General features: G+C 42.3%; 1 protein-coding gene across 9 annotated transcripts in view; it reads right to left on the bottom strand.

The window, feature by feature from the left end:
* Window positions 1–22,725, bottom strand: part of LOC126272639 (protein madd-4) — a 1,706,630-nt gene that overhangs the window by 1,246,842 nt on the left and 437,063 nt on the right. For 2 of the 9 annotated variants that reach the window (XM_049975623.1, XM_049975619.1), the window contains one exon: window positions 18,569–18,653. The exons of the other annotated variants lie outside the window; for them this stretch is intronic. The gene's annotated coding sequence lies outside the window, so the exon portion shown is untranslated. Of the gene's footprint in view, window positions 1–18,568; window positions 18,654–22,725 lie in introns of those variants that run through there. 9 annotated transcript variants of the gene reach the window in all.

Here is a 22,725-nt window from a genome sequence, read left to right as displayed (position 1 = left end):
TTTTTTACTTTAATTTTCTTTGGTGATGTACAGGTGAGATATAAAACTATTTCGAAAAAAAAACATTATCTTTGGTAGTATGTCAATGAAGTACAACAATAGGCCCCCCTGCCTACAATCCACAGATTTGAAAATCATGTAGGATGTGTGCCCTACACTCCTTTCGCTAGAATGATTCAGCCACGTACCATTTTTCATTTACTTACCGTATCATTATACGCAAAATACCACTTTATACTGTTATAAATGACTGTAATAGAGCTATAGACATAACAGATCGGTTAGCTCATTAAATAAGTTTTCCAGCTTTATTCGTTTTCCGAACATGGCAATTACATCGTCAATGTTCAACTGACGAACCAAGGTCGATTTCTTAGTAAGTGTTCCTAAATCCAACAAATATCGTACCGTAAGATCGGGTAATACTGGACGTTATTTTAATATTCTTTAAGGTGACTTCGCAAATAATATTATATAAAAACATATCGGGAAACAAGCGCGAGACATTTGGAATTACTTTGAACAATAATATGATCAAAGAAAACAAGCCTACAATATTACTCCGTGCGATGGGGTAAGTTCGGATGCTCACTGAGTTTCCACACAAAGTTCCACACTTCCTTCTGATGAGGTAATTTCAGACTCAAAGTATTAGTTTAAAAATATACATGATCAGGAATTTCCTTAACACTTTTAGAAAATATCTTAAATATGTTTACAAGATATTTTAGACATGTTCAGAGAAATTTGACACTTGTTTAGGCATTCTGGAAATATGATTTCACTGTCCCATAAATCACATGAACACGATGGCGCTTTATGTTCTGAGATAATCGGATGCCTGATATAAGAAGAGCGACGCAGTAAGAATGAGAGCGACCATTCTATTTCCAGCACTTTCAAAGAAAAAGGGTTTTTCTCATCGTCCACATTTATCGAGATAACCTTTCACTATGTACGTTACGTCACCAGAGGTAAAAGGAGAACACCAAATACACATCTCTTAAAATACAATGGACAAGCGTTTTCTCTTCAACGCTGGTTAACACAGAGGGTCTTCCAATCATTCCACGGTTTGTGTTATCAACTTTGTTCTTTTATGTTGAACGACACATGTTAAATTCGCTTCAGACCTTTCTGTACTACAGTTTTCTTGATTTTGTTGCAACGACTGCCTTTTCAAAATGTTGAGTGTCATCACTGAGTCTTCAGCAGTGTCCCATATTCCGCCAACATATGTGGGTATCTTTAATTAACTAGCCATTATTGCAAGTGAGATTCACGGAGAAACTACATTCACATTTCCTTCTTAACACTTAAAGAAGTAAACGATAGGGAAATAATGCTTGCCACTTTTTTTCTCTTCCAGTACACTGACGAGAGTATTCGCATAAAGATAACTAACAATAATTGTAGACTGCAATGAAAAACTGCTACATACCACAGTCTCGACTTGCATGTGCATCAATATATGTTAGAATCTGTTCAACAATACATAGGATGTCAAAGACAAAACGCGCAAGCAAAGTAACAGCTTGCATCCAGTGATGCCAATGTAAGGAGAGAAATATACAGATCCCTTCCGAATTTGCACCTACGTCCAATATTTCCCCATCTTAAGACATCACGTTCTCCGACGCAAAAGGAATGGGCAAAGGGGAGTGCTCAGCTGTTGCAGATTTCGTAAGAAGACTAGCACTGGGAAACTAATTACCTCTCACAGCCAACGTGCCAACAGTATGTTGGAAATTTCAACAAAGCAAGTCGGCACGGCACAGTTGATTCCAGTTTCATTGTTTCACGACATAGCACGGAGCTAAACAGTTTGGGGGAATGACCTACGACTGAAGCCGAACTCAATAATCGAGTACCTCTGCTACACCTTCTGATTACCTTCTAACAAAGAAGGTTGTATTTATCAAGTCAAACTGAAATTTCTATAAATAAAACTCTTCCTTGTTTGGGAATGAAGAAAAAAAACCTTTTCTATTTTCTTTTTATTGTATTATTATTTTTATTTCGAAGCCGTTTTCGGCTTATTAGGCCATCATCAGGAAATATTAGCGTCTACAGGAGACATTAGTATATAGGAATCCAAATATTAGAAACAAAGATACTTTCCACCCACAAATGTCAAATCGAGCTCTCGTCACTCATGTTATAAATCAAGCACGTTAAACTACAGTATTAAATTAAAATTTACAATATGGGTAATATCAAACATAGACGCTGTAATAAATGACAACATGCTGCCTCCCATTCCATGGTACACAGTCTCACGTCCATACCAGTGACAAAACAGCATTTCCAAACATAGCTCGGTACAATTAAATTTATTTCATCTAGGAACAGCTATAGTGATGATTTAGTTGAAGACGTTCTACTCAAGAAATAAAGAAGATAATTCTTTCACTACCTTCATGCTACTTTTGCAGAACACTCAACCAAAATCAAATGGTGTACTATACCATATTTAGGAAAGTCAAACTCTCAAATCTTGCTACTTTAAGACTTCGTTTTAGTACAAGGCAGCACAGCTCGCAGCATATTCTACAGCAAAGACAAAACAGGTTTATTAATAGACGTGTTCAGAAAATCAGCTGCATTGACGGTGCCAAATTGTGTAGTGGATAGCGACTAGACGGACTGGACATGAACATAACTGGAGATTACTTAAGGCAGACTCCACTTCTGCTGGACACGTGTTTAAGGAACGTAATAGATAGAAGGTCCACACAGGAGTACCACATGGAGCCAACAAGTAGGAGAAACGCAGCTTACTAGAAGCACATAAGGTGAATAAGCGTTTAAATGAAAACTTTCACCTGGTTCTGAATGATTAGCTACAAGTGAGCAAATGCCAGCCCTTAAGTTCCACATGATCCAGATGGCCAGCCACACACTCACAGACATCAATACCAATGGTCACATTCATATCCACAAACTTGAACCACAATATAACTGTTTTATACCTTATTTTGTTTTTCATCGAGGCTTTAGCATCATATTCATGCAACTTTGATGCCTTAATATTGTAAGTTTTCGTTATGTAATGTATTTTATACTATCCATATTGTAAATTGCAATTTAACATGCTTCATGTTTGACATAAGTGATCAGCGCTCGATTTATTTCTCATCTCATGTTGTAACAAAAGATTCTGTGTGTTGAATATAGCTTCTACATCTACATCTATATCCATACTCTGCAAGCCACCTGACGGTGTGTGGCGGAAGGTACCCTGAGTACCTCTATCGGTTCTCCCTTCTGTTATAGTCTCGTATTGTTCGTGGGAAGAAGGATTGTCGGTATGCCTCTGTGTGGGCTCTAATCTCTCTGATTTTATTCTCATGGTCTCTTCGCGAGATATACGTAGGAGGGAGCAATATACTGCTTGACTCCTCGGTGAAGGTATCTTCTCGAAACTTTAACAAAAGTCCGTACCGAGCTACTGAGCATCTCTCCTGCAGAGTCTTCCACTGGAGTTTATCTATCATCTCTGTAACGCTTTCGCGATTACTAAATGATCCTGTAACGAAGCGCGCTGCTCTCCGTTGGATCTTCTCTATCTCTTCCATCAACCCTATCTGGCACGGATCTCACACTGGTGAGGAATATTCAAGAAGTGGGCGAACAAGCGAAGTGTAACCTACTTCCTTTGTTTTCGTATTGAATTTCCTTAGGATTCTTCCAATGAATCTCAGTCTGGCATCTGATTTACCGACGATCAACTTTATATGATCATTCCATTTTAAATCACTCCTAATGCGTACTCCCAGATAATTTATGGAATTAACTGCTTCCAGTTGCTGACCTGCTATATTGTAGCTAAATGATAAGGGATCTTTCTTTCTATGTATTCGCAGCACATTACACTTGTCTACATTGAGATTGAATTGCCATTCCCTGCACCATGCGTCAATTCGTTGCAGATCCTCCTTCATTTCAGTACAATTTTCCATTGTTACAACCTCTCGATACACCACAGCATCATCTGCGAAAAGCCTCAGTGAACTTCCAATGTCATCCACCAGGTCATTTATGTATATTGTTTCTAATGTGTGGTTTATTCCGCACTAGTGCTACTTGAGGACGATCGTCAGTTGTTTCTAAACGATGGCCCAACAAGACGAAAACTGTCTCCAAGTAAAGAGATATTACTTGAATAAAAACGGAGTTTTCTTTCCAAACTTGAATACAAAATAATTCTCCGAAGAAGTGACGGAAATATCCATAAATACAGTGATGGAAAAAAAACCAACATAAAAAAATAATTGATTTAGCGTAATGAAATTTCGGGAATATACTGTATTTGTCTAGGTTACATATGTAATGATATTACAGATTAATTTAAGCGCCAGCTAAGCCATTGCATATGTGAAATCCTGGTGTTAAGTTTGTGGCATAGTGGCATAGTGTTCCATGCGCCCCACTTGAGACAAATCTGGTGATCGAACAGGCCAAGGCAACATGTCGATATTCTGTAGAGCATGTTGAGTTACAATAGCGGTTTGTGGGAAAGTGTTCTCCTGTTGAAAAACACCGTCTGGAAGGCTGTTCTTGAATCGCAACACGAAAGGTCGAATCACCAGACTGACGTACAATTTCTAACAGGAATATTAACAAGAAAAAAACAAGGCTAGTTGAATGTAACTGAATTAACTCGGACAATGGTGAGAGCATTGACAGAAGGAATGAAGAACTAAAAGTAACGCGTCCGCTTTACAGCAAAATAAGTGGTGATACCTCAAATAGAGAGGATATAAAATGGGACTGACAATAGCAAGAATAAAGTTTCTGAAAAAAAAAATCGTTAACAAACGATATAAAATTAAGTGTCAGGGAATATTCTCTGAATAAATTTTCCGTGACTGCGGTCTTGTAAGGAACTGAAACGTAGCAATAAACAGTTCAGACAAGAATAGAATAGCTTTCTAAATGTGGTGCTATAAAAGAATGCCGGAGAGTAGATGAATAGGCTGGACAACAAAAGAAGAGGTGAAGAATCGAACGATGGAGCAAAGGAGCTTTAGAGGGCAACTTGAGTAAAAGAAGGGATCGGTTGATAGGACAAATACTAAAAGAGTAATGAAATAGCACCGTGGTAATGGAAGGAAGTGAGAGAGAGAGAGAGAGAGAGAGAGAGAGAGAGAGAGAGAGAGAGAGAGAGAGAGAGAGAGAGTATGTGTGTGTGTGTGTGTGTGTGAGAGAGAGAGAGAGAGAGAGAGAGAGAGAGAGAGACAGAGAGAGAGAGAGACAGAGAGAGAGAGAGAGAGAGAGAGAGAGAGAGAGAGAGAGAGAGAGAGGAGGTAGGGGGGGGGGGTGTAGTGTAAGATAAGAGGCTTGCACGGAATAGACTAACTTGGATAGCTGCCCTAAACCAGTATTCTGGCTTAACACCACAACGACTACACGCTGATTATGTATTAGAGAATAAACATTACAGTAAATATCACATCATTATCAACACCTGAACCAATTAACATTTTCGGTAATAACTTTATTGGAACGCCAACTTTCCGACCGCTTTATTCGTTAAGTAGTACCTCGCTATATGTTTTATCGAGTATTCTTGTTCATGAGCATGACAATTTTCTTCCACCTCCGCTGTGAAATTGGATCGCGCTATTCTAAAGTTTCTATCGATTACGTTAGTAAGTATTTTGGAACTTGCCTTCGTGTATAAGATATTCAGTATGCTAATAGTTACGTCGTGACCTTTCCGCTAGCTGGAGGCATCAAAGTGAATTCGAAAATATGACTTCTCACGAAAGTTCCTTTACTGAGTTAGGTTAACGGCGCTACAGTTGCTAGCTTATCGCTTGACGTGAAGACTCGCGGGGGGAATTTAGTTTTCTACAGAGGTGCTGTCAAAACTTCGTTATCTTCTGGTGAAAAATAGTACTATCCCCAACTAGGGAGAGAGACTACTCGTCTAGGGTGCTGCGAATATAACGTAGTCTGTTATAGTGTTTCAGAAAGACGAATGATACAATATGTATTTAGAAATGAAGCCACATTTAATTAGTATTAAAGTTCTTTATTCACACATGAATACCAATGGTATCTTCTTTAACACAGTAAAGCTTCATGTTGACGAAGAAGAAGAAAACGAACGAAGGCAAGAATTTAAAGCTTGGTATAAAAAACCTAGTGCGTTGTTTTTCTGATTTCAGTTCTATTTGTCTCGGTACATTGCCCGTTCTCATTCCTGTTATATCTAAATGACCTGCTACGTTTCATTATTATTATTATTATTATTATTATTATTAAAGATAACGTAGGTCTGGGAAACTTTCAGAACAATTGGTGGAATAACAACAGAAAATGAAACAGAAGAAAAAAAGTGCCAGAGGAAGAGTCGAACCGGAGACGTCTCGCGTATGAGCCCGAGTCCGAGCCCAAACATTTTTTTTTTCAAAAGAAAACAAATAGTCCAATTACACTGGCTTCTCCTTCCAGTAAACACAAATTAGTCTCCTTCGTCTTGATAGCAAAGAAGCAATCTTTTGGAATTAAAAAAAGTTTCTCAAAGCTAAAATCGAATTTTATTTTCCTTTAAGAAGAAAGTATGAAGAACTGTGCCACAGTGGAACCGGTGGACATCCGAGTCATCCACTCCACAGTGGGTGCAGAGGGATGAATCGGCGAGATGGATGCGGTGTCCGTTTGATCAAGAAGGAGAAATAGTAATCTTTGCCGAAAGTGCAAGCATTATAATCTAGTTTAATGGAAAAGCTATAGGACTTGAAAATACAAATAATATTATCTCGAAAATTAATTACTGGGCTTCTGCAAAAGCATTGTATCTGAATTTAGATAAGACACGACACTTGTAACTCTGTAGTATACAAGGTGTGATCGCACGATCTGAAGTAATGCGTGAGGCGTATCTACGAAAGAATGAGAATGTTACAAATATATATGGATAAGAACCTGAATCGAAAGTCAAACGTGATAGATCTTCTTGAACATCTAAGTTGTGCAACATTTCCTTTACTGGTGCCAGATTTCTGAGATGAAAATATCAAATAGTTGATTCACTTTTCATATTTTCATTCACTGTTATCTTATGGTACCATGTTGTATAGTAGCTTGTCATGGAGGAAGGAAGCGTTTTTGCAGAGAAGCGTGTAATTAAGATAACGTGATGTGCAGTCCGTTGAAGGCAGCTCTCGAAACTGTCGAGCATACTGAAAACGCAGTAGTATTACTCCCTTGCGAAGTTTGTTATCAACAATCACAGTTCGAAAAGAGCTATAACATTCATAAACAGTATAATATTAGAATGGGAAAATACACTGTCTTTCACTCAGCCTTAGTGTGATGCAAATCAGTTAACAGACAATCATAGAAGTTTCAAATGGCAACTGAAATTGTAGGTGCTTTATAACTTCTTCTAGTACGCAGAAGAATTGCTTGTAAGCCTGAATAAGAATTTTGATAAGTCTGGTAAATTTCGAAGAAACAATGGAACATTTCTGTTGCGCTTCATGACTGCTAAGCTTGATTATTTTAAGGACACTATAAATAATTTCAACAATGTACAGCGTACATTTCATCGTTGACAGCCATCTGATTGGTCAGTGTTGACAGCGACTGAAATGGAGAAAATAGAGCTTCGTGCTGTTATTAAACATTTTCAGTTGAAGGATTGGACTGCTGCACAAATCTAAGTAGAATTGGAGGAAGTTCACCCGATCTCCGCGTCATCCTTGAAGACCATTTATTTTTGGAATGATGAATTCAAACGTGGTCGGACAAGCACCGAGCACGAAGCGATCGCCAGCCATCCAACTGAAGTCACCACAGAGGAAACCATTGACAGAATCCTTTATATGTGATGCGAGACTGCCGAATAAAAATATTGCTCGAAGAGGGCATATTCGTTTCGGTTACCGAGACTGTGATATCGACCTTTATGTTGAGAGTCTGAACTGTGTCAAACGCGACTGTTATTTACGTTTGTTGTCCTGCTTTCCCACGTGTGAAATCGCCCCGTTAGCCGAGTTACGTTATTTAAGGAACCAGGAAGTGTTCAGCCACATGTGAAACGTGAACCATGACCTGCAATAAATGATGATGCCAAAGTAGTTGTTTCAGCTGCTGTCGCGGCTAATGCGCACATCAGTAGCAGCCAAATAGCGCGAGAATCGGGAATCTCAAAACCGTCGGTGCTGAGAATGCTACATCAACATCGATTGCTCCCGCACCTTACTTCTATGCACCAGGAATTGCATGGCGAAGACTTCGAATGTCTTGTACAGCTCTGCCACTGTCCACAAGACAAATTACGGGACGATGAAAGATTTTTTGTGCGCGTTCAATTTAGCGACGAAGCGTCATTCACCAACAGCGTTAACGTAAACCGGCATAATATGCACTATTGGGCAACGGAAAATCCACGATGGCTGAAACAAGTGGGACATCAGCGACCTTGGCGGGTTAATGTATGGTGCAGCATTATGGGAGGAAGGATAATTGGCCCCCATTTTATCGATGGCGATCTAAACGGTGCAATGGAATGTTCTACCGATGTTATTACAAAATGTTTCACTGCATGACAGAATGGCGATGTACTTACAACATGACGGCTGTCCGGCACCCAGCTCGAGTGCGTTTGAAGCGGTATTGAATAGCGTATTTTATGACACGTGGATTGCTCGTCCAAGCACCATACAATGGCCAGCACGTTCACCGGATCTGACATCCCCGGATTTCTTTCTGTGGGGAAAGTTGAAGGATTTTTGCTATCGTGATCCACCGACAGCCTGACAGCATGTGTCAGCGCATTGTCAATGCATGTGCGAACATTACGGAAGACGAAATACTCGCTGTTGACGAGAATGTCGTTACACGTATTGCCAAATGCACTGAGGTTGACGGACATCATTCTGAGCATTTATTGCATTAATGTTGTATTTACAGGTAATCACGCTGTAACAGCTTGCTTTCTAAGAAATGATAAGTTCACAAAGGTGCATGTATCACATTGGAACAACCAAAATAAAATGTTCAAACGTACCTACGTTCTGTATTTTAATTTAAAAAACTTACCTGTTAACAGATGTGAAAATTACCGAATACTCATTTTAATAAGCCACAGCTGCAAAATACTAACGCGAATTCTTTACAGACGAATAGAAAAACTAGTAGAAGCCGAACTTGGGGTAGATCAGTTTGGATTCCGTAGAAAATTGTGAGCCATATGTTTGTGACTATTACAGCACCATCTATCACAAAGCGAAAAAAGTGGTCCAACTTAAAAACATTGCGTACTACACGAATATGCAATAAAAAATGGGGGTTCCTATTTTAAAAAACGCAGCTGATATCCGTTTGACCTACGGCAGCGCCATCTAGCGGGCCAACCACAGCGCCATCTGGTTTACCCCATCAAGCTTAACAAGTTTCGTTCTTTGTAGTTTATTCGTCTGACGCTTATTTAGTGAGATATTTAGCCCGGTCACGATCAATGGACCGCCCTGTATAACTAACATATTTGGCAGGTGCCGTCTTTCGACGGTAATGTTTAAAGCTCGATTCTCGCAGCGCCTCTCTGATACGTTCCGAACGCAGTTCGCCTGCATAACGCCGGCGGTTGAAGAAATTTCGGGGCAGAGGGAATGGGGTTCCATCAATCTTGTAGGCAGGGGCAGCAGCAGCCGCTGGCGATCAGTGAGCGGCAGGGCGATGCGATCGGGCGTGGCCCGTGCACTGCTCGCCTCATTTATATTAATCGGGCAACCACAGCGGCGTGGGAAGACGCGCCAAGTGCACAAGCGCACGTGGCCACCTGCTGTGGGACGCCCGTTAGTCCTAAACAGACACACACACACACACACACACACACACACACACACACACACACACACACACGGCCGCAAGCTCTGTCACCCGACGTGTACGCAAATGGAGCGAGAAAGCACACGTGGCTGCAGAATTAATCACTTTGTATCTGTCGCAGCTTGGAATTTCATGGCCTGCCCGTTTAGCTTTACGCGCAGAAAGCAGTTTTACAACCAAGGTTCTAGAAATGAGGCACTCAAATATGTATCAACGTAATTATGATAATACCAGATTCATTCAGCACCCTTGAAAGCCTAGAATATCAGTCCTGGAATTTGAAAACAAAGTCTTACTAGTATCAGTGCATCAAACTACATCTCTTGGTCGAAGAACATTCCAGAATCACAGAGGAAGAAATACACTCCTGGAAATTGAAATAAGAACACCGTGAATTCATTGTTCCAGGAAGGGGAAACTTTATTGACACAGTCCTGGGGTCAGATACATCACATGATCACATTGACAGAACCACAGGCACATAGACACAGGCAACAGTGCATGCACAATGTCGGCACTAGTACAGTGTATATCCACCTTTCGCAGCAATGCAGGCTGCTATTCTCCCATGGAGACGATCGTAGAGATGCTGGATGTAGTCCTGTGGAACGGCTTGCCATGCCATTTCCACCTGGCGCCTCAGTTGGACCAGCGTTCGTGCTGGACGTGCAGACCGCGAGAGATGACGCTTCATCCAGTCCCAAACATGCTCAATGGGGGACAGATCCGGAGATCTTGCTGGCCAGGGTAGTTGACTTACACCTTCTAGAGCACGTTGGGTGGCACGGGATACATGCGGACGTGCATTGTCCTGTTGGAACAGCAAGTTCCCTTGCCGGTCTAGGAATGGTAGAACTATGGGTTCGATGACGGTTTGGATGTACCGTGCACTATTCAGTGTCCCCTCGACGATCACCAGAGGTGTACGGCCAGTGTAAGAGATCGCTCCCCACACCATGATGCCGGATGTTGGCCCTGTGTGCCTCGGTCGTATGCAGTCCTGATTGTGGCGCTCACCTGCACGGCGCCAAACACGCATACGACCATCATTGGCACCAAGGCAGAAGCGACTCTCATCGCTGAAGACGACACGTCTCCATTCGTCCCTCCATTCACGCCTGTCGCGACACCACTGGAGGCGGGCTGCACGATGTTGGGGCGTGAGCGGAACACGGCCTAACCGTGTGCGGGACCGTAGCACAGCTTCATGGAGACGGTTGCGAATGGTCCTCGCCGATACCCCAGGAGCAACAGTGTCCCTAATTTGCTGGGAAGTGGCGCTGCGGTCCCCTACGGCACTGCGTAGGATCCTACGGTCTTGGCGTGCATCCGTGCGTCGCTGCGGTCCGGTCCCAGGTCGACGGGCACGTGCACCTTCCGCCGACCACTGGCGACAACATCGATGTACTGTGGAGACCTCACGCCCCACGTGTTGAGCAATGGCGGTACGTCCACCCGGCCTCCTGCATGCCCACTATACGCCCTCGCTCAAAGTCCGTCAACTGCACATACGGTTCACGTCCATGCTGTCGCGGCATGCTACCAGTGTTAAAGACTGCGATGGAGCTCCGTATGCCACGGCAAACTGGCTGACACTGACGGCGGCGGTGCACAAATGCTGCGCAGCTAGCGCCATTCGACGGCCAACACCGCGGTTCCTGGTGTGTCCGCTGTGCCGTGCGTGTGATCATTGCTTGTACAGCCCTCTGGCAGTGTCCGGAGCAAGTATGGTGGGTCTTACACACCGGTATCAATGTGTTCTTTTTTCCATTTCCAGGAGTGTAGTTTTGTAAATGTGTTGTCAAGAAAAAGAAATGTTTATAAAATGAGCTCCTCAACAGGGCGTGGAAGAAGATTGTCCACCGATCGCCGTGTTCTCTGCCTTGCGGTATAATTCGGATGCAGTATGGAGGGTAATATGGTCAGCACACCTTTCTCCCAGTTGGTTTCCAGATTTTCTAGACCGTTGAGACGCTACTGCTCAGCCAAGTAGCTGCTCAATTGGCGTCACGTGGCTGAGTGTACCTCGTATTAGCCCTCCCACTAAGAGAGTAGCGCGAAATGAACCTAGGTTCTCCATATGGCGGCTATCTACACTGAACTCTCAGCGGCAGGGATGGTTGTGTACAGGGTCTTAGGAGTAGGAGCAGAGGTATTCTGATCATTGGTACTTTACTATGAACTCACTTAGTTGTTTTTTCTGTGTATCAAATTCTTCCCACAAACACGCCACATAATTTGCTGCTTAATGTTTCCTAAACGGTCGTACCTGCCTGTCAGTGTAGACAGTACACCGTTGTCCGCCTCCGCAGCGTAGCGGTAGCGTTACCGCCTACCACGCAGGGGTCCCGGGTTCGATTCCGGGCAGGAGACTGGGTGTTGTGTGCCTTTCATCATCATTGACTCTCAAGTCGCCGATGTGGCGTTACCTAAAAAGGACTTGCAATTCGGCGGCCGATCTCCCCGGAATGGGACCTCCCGGCCAACAATGCCACATGGTCATTTCATTTTTTCAGTGTAAATCGCTTTGCGTCCACACGTATTCACTTCAACACCTGACCTGTTGTTCAGGGAAAAATAAGCATTAATGGCTTTCTCTTGCCACATGACATTGGAGACTTGGAGGTAATAATCAACCTAAAAACATGCTCCTCGAAACAGACATAATTATTACCCTGCAAGTGAAGCAAACACTGTTGAAATGTTGTTCACTACACTGTCCTCATATACCAATAAAAACATCTGAACTTCTACCACTAACATCCCACATCCTACACATACATACACGTCTTTTGATGTCTTTGCTTCACGTGTAGGGGTGGGTGATAGATCCCTTCAAGGAAAGAAACTTTCGTTAGAGACAAAATGTTCGCTGACACTTCCTGTCGATGATATGGGTCTTTCTCTATTGGTTATGTCCCCAAGAGGAGGCAGGGTGTAGGCACTTTGCAGCATGTGTATGCCTAGTGTATTGCCTATCATCCAGTCATACGCTTGGTATGAAAACTGGGTAGCCTCTGTGAAGTTAAAGTTTCTGGTGCGCTTCTGAAATGTCTTTCTCCGTTTAGAGACACCCATTCTCAAAGTTTTCTCGCTGATAATCACTGTTTTACTTTATTGTGGTAGATAGTATGGTCCACACCTGGTTAGCAGGTGTGAAATCTTGTCGCCCGGCCGGTGAATACTGAAGGACGCCTAGCGTCGCCAGTTACTGTCGGCAAGAATTTTGTCTCAAGTTTTAATTATCTGACATTGTACGAAGGAGAGCTGCCTCTATATTACTAGTAATCGGGATGTGTAATAACTGCGATCTAGGCAACAGAACTTTTATTTTGGAAACTTTTTTACGTTTTGACGAAAGTTTTTCACCAAGACATGATGTATCGCCCCTAAATCCTTGACGCAAAGGCTTTGACTGCCTTAGACTGCTCTCATCTGTATGTGTGTTGCGTTCATGTGTGTGTGTGTGTGTGTGTGTGTGTGTGTGTGTGTGTGTGTGTCTCATCATCAGACGAAGGCCTTACGGGAGCTTTATTTGGAACAGTCATTTTGTTGTGCGTATCTGCGACTTAGGATCTCCGCTGTATGGTGAGTGGCAACTTTCCTTTCCATAACATTGTTACATTCCAAGGCAAATGATGCCAGAACAAAAACTGTCTTGGTCATTAAATAGTTTATTATTTGTTATTTGTTACATGGTTAAATCCTTATCTTATTATTTACTTATCTCCAATGAGAAGTTTCACATAACTACGATTGTCAGTTATTATTATCCTCAGCGAAAGATAAAGAAGAACACCAAGTATAACAACGAGAATGTTTGTATATTTATGTTATTTGCATTGACAATACGCAATTAAGAAAAAGAATGATATGTACCGAAACTGCGCTGTAAGTGCGAAAAATAAATATGTAATTGTAATCATATTAAATAACAATGCATTTGGTCTAATCGCTGGGCAACTAGAAGCCAAACAGATACAATAAAGAAAAAGGTTTCACTTGCAGCGAGAAAGCTTGCGACATTGCAAGATGAGACATATCATGACGCATGGACGTCTTTTTGTCTGGTAAACCGACCACCCTAAATGCCGTTTTCCACCTGTTTCCACGCTTGTACTGGTAATCGCTAGGCTGCCTCCACTCTCCATGTAAGAAAGTATGATACACAATCACCTAAAATACGATGAGAGATACAGATAGATAGGCACGTAGAGAGAGTGAGAGACAGCGTGGAATTTCACCTTTCGCGGCGTTTTCCAACGAGACAATCAAAATAAAGGAAGCAAAAGATTCTCATTTTGCAGCAGAATGTGTAAATTGCAAATTCGCTTTCAACGTAATAGCCATGACCCAGCAGGCTCTTTTCTCTATAGGACCGACATCGGGAAAGAACTGTGGACGAAACAGTCAACTGCGCGCCGGTGTCAGAACACCGAGCCCTGTGGAAAACTTCCTGGTTTGTGCTGACAACATACAGCAGATACCTGAAGTCACATTCACTCAACGACGTTCACCGAGTTGTGACACCAGAGCGTTCCCATGGTTGGCATTCTTTTTCACTTGACTGACTGCTACAACTTTCACACATTTTGCGATCAGTTAGCTTCATTTAGACGACGCAGCTATATGAAATCTTCATAATATGATCAACTTACGTATAAATGTGTTGGTTTTGTGTTATTTCGACTTGCCGTTTGTCTGATACAACAAACTATAAATAATTCCGCAAAAGCTTAAATAATGGTACATAACTTTTTGATTCCATTTAACGTGATCTGTATGTTGTTGGACTTCCCTTACAGGTTGAAAAGTCACCACTTATAGAGGGTGAGGCATTTAGGATATACCATCCCAAATATATGCAGAATGAATAAATATATCAAGCTGCTGTTTTCGCCAAGTTATAGCGGACAATATGGCGAATTTCCTATTGACCGTGAGTAATTTTTATCGTTTATAGTGGCTAAATTACGACACCAAATATGCTTTTTTCTAATGAAACTCAATTCTTTCTTCTGTACCATTTGAAATAAACTTTTAAGAGAACTTCAAGGACATAACGGTAATGGTTCTTGGTCAAATAGTATTCAAGTAACAGAGTCACAAACCATTGTGCCACTGTCAGGAGAAGAGGTTCCGCGCCTGCCCTACTATACAAAATGAAAGTAAGCACATAACTTAGATACGCTTTGCGTGTAAATTATCACGGCTGTCATACCAAGTGCTCAAAATGTCGCCCTTGAGCGTTGCTACACTGTATGTAAAGTGATTCTGTAGAAATAGAACACTGAATTTCGTCTGCGATGAACGTCAGCACAGGCCCCTGTTACATGGCATTTCATCCCTTCGAGAGTCGTCAGTGCTTCATAAGAGAGCCCTTGCTTTGATTTTAGCCACAGATAAAAGTGTAGAACTGTCATGTCTGGTGAGTCTGCACACCACTCCAATGCTTACTACATGTTCTCTTAAAAGGATCTGTCACTAAATCTGTGGAATGAGAAGTACATCCGTCATATTCGTAGCACACTGATTGTCTTATGTCCGTTAGGTTGTCTTCCAATAATTACGGCAGCAGAAAATTTTAGGAACTGGATATATTGAGTTTATTTAGGTTCTCATTACGAGAATCGGGACCAATCAGGCGGGTTTTGGAAAACACACTGCAAACGTTGATAGACAAAGAGCGTTATTTTTACCTGCTTCTTGTGAATGAGCGTGGGTCTTCAACTGACGATTAGTGCATATTACTAAAGACTGACTTGCCCGAGGTTTTTCAGTGGTGCAAAAGTTTTCATAAATGTGCCGCACCTTTTTCCACTTTTCGTAGAGAACATTCTGAAAAAATGCAACCAATTTTGGGAGTCATTGCCATGAAGCTGCACATGCAGTGAAATGTGAAGAGGATAAGATGTGACGGAATTTAGTGTTCGTAGGACACTCGTCCGGTTGATCCATCTTGTACTTCCGAGCTGCCGCTTAGGGACATTTGAACTGTGTGTTACTACTGGTAAAATGTTAGTTTCATATCATCAGTTGCTCATTTCCCTCGATGTATTTTATCCTTCACACTTCCAGTTCCTATAACTTTTATACCCACTGAAGCGCCAAAGAACCTGGCACAGGCTTTGCAGAGATATGTAAACAGGCAGAATATCGCGCTGCTGTCGGCAAACCTTGTATAAGACAACAAGTATTTGGCTGAGTTGTTAGATCGGTTACTGCTGCCACAGTGGCAGGTTATCACGATTTAAGTCACTCTGAACGTGGTGTTACAGTCGGCGCACCAGCGACCGAACACAGCATCTCCCAGATAGCGATGAAGTGGAGATTTTCCCGTACGACCATTTCACAACTGTACTGTAAATATTAGGAATCCGGTAAAACAACAGATCTTCGACGTCACTGTGGCTGGAAAAAGATCCTGCAAGAATGGGACCAACGATGACTGAAGAGAATCGTTCATCGTGACAGAAGTGCATCCCTTCAGCAAATTGCTGTAGATTTCATTGCTGGGCCATCAACAACTGTCAGCGTGCGAACCATTCAACGAAACATCATCGATATGATGATTGATGACTGTACGACACAAAGCTTTACGCCTCGCCTGGGCCCTTCAACACCGACGTTGGACTGGTGATGGCTGGAAACATGTTGCCTGGTCGTTTCAAACTGTATCAAGCGGACGGACGTGTAGGGGTATGGAGACAACCTCATGTCAGCAGGGGACTGTTCAAGCTGGTGGAGGCTCTGTAATGGTGTGGGGTGTGTGCAGTCGGAGTGATATGGGATCCCTGAAACGTCTAGATACGACCCTGAGATTTGACACGTACGTAAGCATCCTGTCTGATCATCTGCCTCCATTGTGTATTCTGACGGACTTGGGCACTTCCAACAGGACAATGCGACACTCCATACGCCCAAAATTGCTACAGAGTGGCTCCAGGAGCACTTTTAGGAGTTTAAACAATTCCGCTGGCCACGGAACTCCCCATACATGAACATTATTGAGCATATCTTGTATGCCCTGCAACGTGCTGTTCGGAAGAAATCTCCACCCCCTCGTACTCTTACGGATTTGTGGACAGCCCTGCAGTATTTACGGTGTCAATTTCCTCCACCACTACTTCAGACATAAGTCGAATACATGCCAATAAGCTTTGCGGCACTTCTCCACGCTCGCGGGGGCCCTATTAGACAGGTTTACCAGTTTCTTTGACTCTTTCAGTGTACAACACCTGCAAAGACAGGTCTTGAGTCCTTGGCACGATCTCGATACCCTTCTGCATTCAACCGCATCGCTACTCGAATGCTTTGGCGACATTCGCAATAAACGATATTCATTTTCGACCGTCGCCTACATTGTGAATGTCTCAATAGTCTTAGGAGCAAATTATTTTGACTGCTACATTAGCAGAACACAGACTGATCGGCTTCAAGCTCACGGGTAAACACAAGAACCTTACCTGAGTTACATGTTTGTTTACATTTGGTATAATAGTTCAGACGTTTGTGGAACCTGTTCTCCCGTCGACGTCACAGTGGCGTTGTATGAATACTATTTCATGAAGTCCCATACGTGGTGTGTCGCTGACACTGTTTCAGAAGCTTCTTTCAAATGCCACAGAAAATGTCAATGTCGAATATTAACCATAAAAAGTACCTGCGAACGTCAGTAAATTCACCAGATTGTTCGCCATAACTTGGTGAAAATCGCATCTCAATATATTTAGTCATTCTGGATAAATGGGTATTTGTAGGTGACCTGTCGTCGCCACCTCATCCTGTATATGGAATCTGGAATAATCTCTTTCCTGCATTATTTTATGTCCACACTGAGCTTTCGTTGTTCCGTGCTGTGAAGAAGAATAGAGGTGACAGGTTAAAAGCTAAATCAAAATATTCACTTCCACGCAATCATATCATTTCCATAATCTCACACAGTCTGCTCCAGGTTTCTGGCAGTTACTTTTAGCGTTGACAAGCAATGAGACAAGCTACTTGTTCTCATGTAAGCTTCTTTAACAGTTAAATACCATTACTCTCCTTTGTGGCACTGAAAAGAGGATTACCTTCGGCACTCGGCGGTGTCTTCAGTTGCTCTTAACTTTCTGAGCATAAATGTAAAACATAATCGCCGCAGACCACTTCTAATGGAAACTACCCTAATAATCTGTATAAAGGTAACATCTGCAGAAGTATGGGACATTTACATCGAGTAAACTCGTTGTTCTTGTATTTTAGTAGTCCTCAAAAGAAAGGTGAGGGTGAAACTGAAGATACATAAATTTCTGTGTAACTGTTGTGGTCTCACGTCAACTTTGTATTTGGTAACAGTAACAGAACACTTAACTGTAGTGCTGTAAATTCGAGCGTAAAGAAGACGCTGCAACATAATTTGCCCTCGAATAGGTGGAAATTAACGCCCAGAAATATAATCTGTTACTTAATATTTAACTATTAATGCCACGTTTCAATACTTACAAAGCGGGAAACGTGACCAAAGTAAATTAAGATACACAGAACAATGAATAGTGTTCCGCTTTATTCAATTCAGATTGTCTGTAGCGTATCGTTACTCACTGTCTAACAACAAAACTTAAATTATTCACAAAAACTGCAATGGGCACATAGATCAGCACATCACTTTGCAAAATTAATCTGTGATCAAAGGAAAAGCATCAATCATATGGGCAATGCTGTTAATCCAAGGCAAACTCACCTGCCACTGAAGCAGGTATAGGAGGTTCTCACTGTCAATCAGGTGCACTGATACGAGATAAGCCAATGTCTTACTCACAGCGCCTCTGAAACATTAGAACAAAAAATGAAATTAGGAATCGGTTCATTTACTCCGTTAATATATGTTCTGATATACAGTAAACATTAAGTGTATTGAGTGGTAGCTATACGCCGGCCGCGGTGGTCTCGCGGTTCTAGGCGCGCAGCCCGGAACCGCGCGACTGCTAAGGTCGCAGGTTCGAATCCTGCCTCCGGCATGGATATTGTGATGTCCTTAGGTTAGTTAGGTTTAAGTAGTTCTAAGTTCTAGAGGACTGATGACCAAAGATGTTAAGTCCCACAGTGCTCAGAGCCATTTGAACCATTTGGTAGCTATACAATAATTTGCATTTAGACCGCATTTAATTATTGTCTCATCGACTGAATGTATTTTCGGATTATCGCAAGCGGTCGGCTTACCGTTTGGCTATCCCTGCCCGATTCACGGCAGACCCAAACTTCCATATGTCGCCAACCATGCGTCTACAACCTGTTTTCGTACATTCATTATGTATATTCCGTACAGGCGAGACAGTTTACTTGAAAGTCGCTTGCCCGGTGTAGGCGGATAAATAGTGCCTGTGTTATTCTTTGCATTGTAATTCAGAATGGCACAAGCATTGCAATATAGCATCTATCGCTAACGTCTTGTTTTAGGGTTTCCTTCATTAAAATGATTTAAACGATACAGTTAATCATATAAAATGAGAAAATAAATAAGTAACTAGAAATCATCATAACCATCCTCACATAGTACACCCTAAACCATTCAATACCAAGAATGTGCCGAGTCGGACTACTCTTGATACTAATTAACACATGAATCGCCTGTTATTTGTACAATAACGACATAGAGATATTACAGTTGGTTGAATTTCGATATGCATTCTTAAGAGAAACTTTTCGGAAACACTGCTACTACTGATAAACAAATAATGATTGCGGAAATGCAAGTAATATTAAAGTTTGAGTCTTAGCGCAAAATGTAAACAGCTTCATATCATCGACACACCACTGTCTCGGCTTATTCCTGGTAGTAATCAGTGCTCAGTCCATAGTCTAGGCTATTTACATTTGATCTTTCAAATGGCCACACGTAGTTGCTCCTATCTATGATCTTTTGAGGTGCGTTTACACGGGCCAATTTGTCTTCAATATGTAGTCGCAGAAGCGTTGCCGTTAACACTGCTGCAATGTTGTGGCAATACAAGACAATATTGCGGTTAGGACGGGTAGTATTGCTGATGGAGCAGGCTATTGGAAAAAATGGCTCTGAGAACTTAGAACTACTTAAACCTAACTAACCTAAGGTCATCACACACATCCATGGCCGAGGCAGGATTCGAACCTGTAACCGTAGCGCCAGTAGCGCCTAGAACCGCTCGGCCAGGCTTTTGCATGTAGCTGCCATCGTGTTGCCGGAGTGTTGCCGGTATTGTCTACCAAAGGTGGAGGATATTTCATATGGCCGGGCCATATCCACATCTGTCTGTGCTTGTAAATCTTAGACCTAGGATTATCTGTAAACGCTTCCGTCACGCTCAGTCTTGCTTCCTTAGTGCTGCAGTACTCTTATTCATGTAATCTGAGCAGAGAAACAATATAATTTCACTTCAGTTCGAAAGATGTTGCGCACTCGAGTTCGTTTTTGTTTACAGGTATGTGGAATCGGGTGAACGAAACAACCATAAAATCTACAAATATGATACATCCCTCTACGACCAGAGCTGTGGAACACACAAGGTAACACGCAAGGTGATTCAGCGGCCCCTATTAATAGTGTTCTATACGACCAGCACTTCGTCTCTATCAGAAACGAATGGTACAGGCGACAGCTACAGGGTGTTTCAAAAATGACCGGTATATTTGAAACGGCAATAAAAACTAAACGAGCAGCGATAGAAATACACCGTTTGTTGCAATATGCTTGGGACAACAGTACATTTTCAGGTCGACAAACTTTCGATATTACAGTAGTTAAAATTTCAACAACAGATGGCTCTGCAAGTGATGTGAAAGATATAGAAGACAACGCAGTCTGTGGGTGCGCCATTCTGTACGTCGTCTTTCTGCTGTAAGCGTGTGCTGTTCACAACGTGCAAGTGTGCTGTGGACAACATGGTTTATTCCTTAGAACAGAGGATTTTTCTGGTGTTGGAATACCACCGCCTAGAACACAGTGTTGTTGCAACAAGACGAAGTTTTCAACGGAGGTTTAACGTAACCAAAGGACCGAAAAGCGATACAATAAAGGATCTGTTTGAAAAATTTCAACGGACTGGGAACGTGACGGATGAACGTGCTGGAAAGGTAGGGCGACCGCGTACGGCAACCGCAGAGGGCAACGCGCAGCTAGTGCAGCAGGTGATCCAACAGCGGCCTCGGGTTTCCGTTCGCCGTGTTGCATCTGCGGTCCAAATGACGCCAACGTCCACGTATCGTCTCATGCGCCAAAGTTTACACCTCTATCCATACAAAATTCAAATGCGGCAACCCCTCAGCGCCACTACCATTGCTGCACGAGAGACATTCGCTAACGATATAGTGCACAGGATTGATGACGGTGATATGCATGTGGGCAGCATTTGGTTTACTGACGAAGCTTATTTTTACCTGGACGGCTTCGTCAATAAACAGAACTGGCGCATATGGGGAGCCGAAAAGCCCCATGTTGCAGTCCCATCGTCCCTGCATCCTCAAAAAGTACTGGTCTGGGCCGCCATTTCTTCCAAAGGAATCATTGGCCCATTTTTCAGATCCGAAACGATTACTGCATCACGCTATCTGGACATTCTTCGTGAATTTGTGGCGGTACAAACTGCCTTAGACGACACCGCGAACACCTCGTGGTTTATGCAAGATGGTGCCCGGCCACATCGCACGGCCGACGTCTTTAATTTCCTGAATCAATATTTCGATGATCGTGTGATTGCTTTGGGCTATCCGAAACATACAGGAGGCGGCGTGGATTAGCCTCCCTATTCGCCAGACATGAACCCCTGTGACTTCTTTCTGTGGGGACACTTGAAAGACCAGGTGTACCGCCAGAATCCAGAAACAATTGAACAGCTGAAGCAGTACATCTCATCTGCATGTGAAACCATTCCGCCAGACACGTTGTCAAAGGTTTCGGGTAATTTCATTCAGAGACTACGCCATATTATTGCTACGCATGGTGGATATGTGGAAAATATCGTACTATAGAGTTTCCCAGACCGCAGCGCCATCTGTTGTTGACAATTGTAACTACTGTAATTTCGAAAGTTTGTCTGTCTGAAAATGTACTGTTGTCCCAAGCATATTGCAACAAACGGTGTATTTCTATCGCTGCTCGTTTAGTTTTTATTGCCGTTTCAAATATACCGGTCATTTTTGAAACACCCTGTATGTAATAGATGAAGTTCACTCTCGGAGATATGAATGACTGAAAGCAAAAGGAATCATACTGTAAAAAACACAATTGAGGATTGTTCATAAGTTCCACGGTATTTTTGGAGGGTTGCATACTCATCGAAGTGTCTCCAATCTTTCTTTGTACAAATGGCGGTGAGTTATATAGATTTTGGATGTCTGTAAATGTATTCCGTTTATAGTACTTAAACTTTCGTAAATGGTTCAGAAACGTTATATAGTGTGTTTCGCCACTGGCAACAACGAAATTAAAATGAGATATTAAAATGTGAAGCGGTATACAACCTTACTGAAAAGATTGACTTGTCACATCCATATGCTAAAGTAGTTTCGTAAAGAAAATTTGTACAATAGGTCAAAAATGTATTCATATACTTTAGCAGTTATTCTGCGACATTTTGACAATGTGCTTCGCAACTCCAAAGCGAAATGGCCAACAACATTGCTCTGTCATGTGGTGCTGCACAAAAAGAAACAGTAGGGTCAGCTAAATCACCCCGCATGCAGCGGTCAAAATCCGAACAATTATTTAAATCAAAACGTCTTTTTTAGTCGAACCGAAGGGTATAAAATAATTTCTCCTAGCCCCCTATAGACTCCTAATCTGATACAGCTCCGAAGATTTGTGGCTGTCACTTTTCAGTAGCTATGAAAATAATTCTAAGATTTATAGCCAAAAACGTGGTG

This window comes from Schistocerca gregaria, chromosome 5 (genome assembly GCF_023897955.1).
Source record: "Schistocerca gregaria isolate iqSchGreg1 chromosome 5, iqSchGreg1.2, whole genome shotgun sequence".
Taxonomy (NCBI): domain Eukaryota; kingdom Metazoa; phylum Arthropoda; class Insecta; order Orthoptera; family Acrididae; genus Schistocerca; species Schistocerca gregaria.
Note: the sequence above shows the minus strand (reverse complement) of the source record. Positions and strands in the feature narration are given on the sequence as shown.